Raw genomic sequence first — 306 nt, 5'->3', positions numbered from 1 at the left:
GGCAGCTTGCTCTTCAGTAACATCCTCATTCTCTTCAGAAGAGGAATACTCATCAAAGCTCATGAATGGCATAAGGAGGTTCAATGGAATCTCTATGGTCTCTAGACGAGTCTCAGATTCCTTAGGTTCCTCAGAGGGAAGCTCCTTATTGATCACTGGACGTCCCAGGAGGTCTTCCTCCTTGGGATTCACGTCCTTTTCCTCTCTTGTGGGTTCGGCCATGGTAATTAATTCAATGGCCTTGCACTCTCCTTTTGGATTCTCTTCTGTATTGCTTGGGAGAGTACTAGGAGGGATTTCAGTGAT

The sequence above is a fragment of the Arachis ipaensis genome, chromosome B04 (genome assembly GCF_000816755.2).
Source record: "Arachis ipaensis cultivar K30076 chromosome B04, Araip1.1, whole genome shotgun sequence".
Lineage (NCBI taxonomy): Eukaryota > Viridiplantae > Streptophyta > Magnoliopsida > Fabales > Fabaceae > Arachis > Arachis ipaensis.
The sequence above is the reverse complement of the archived record's forward strand: the minus strand, read 5'-3'. Positions refer to the sequence as shown.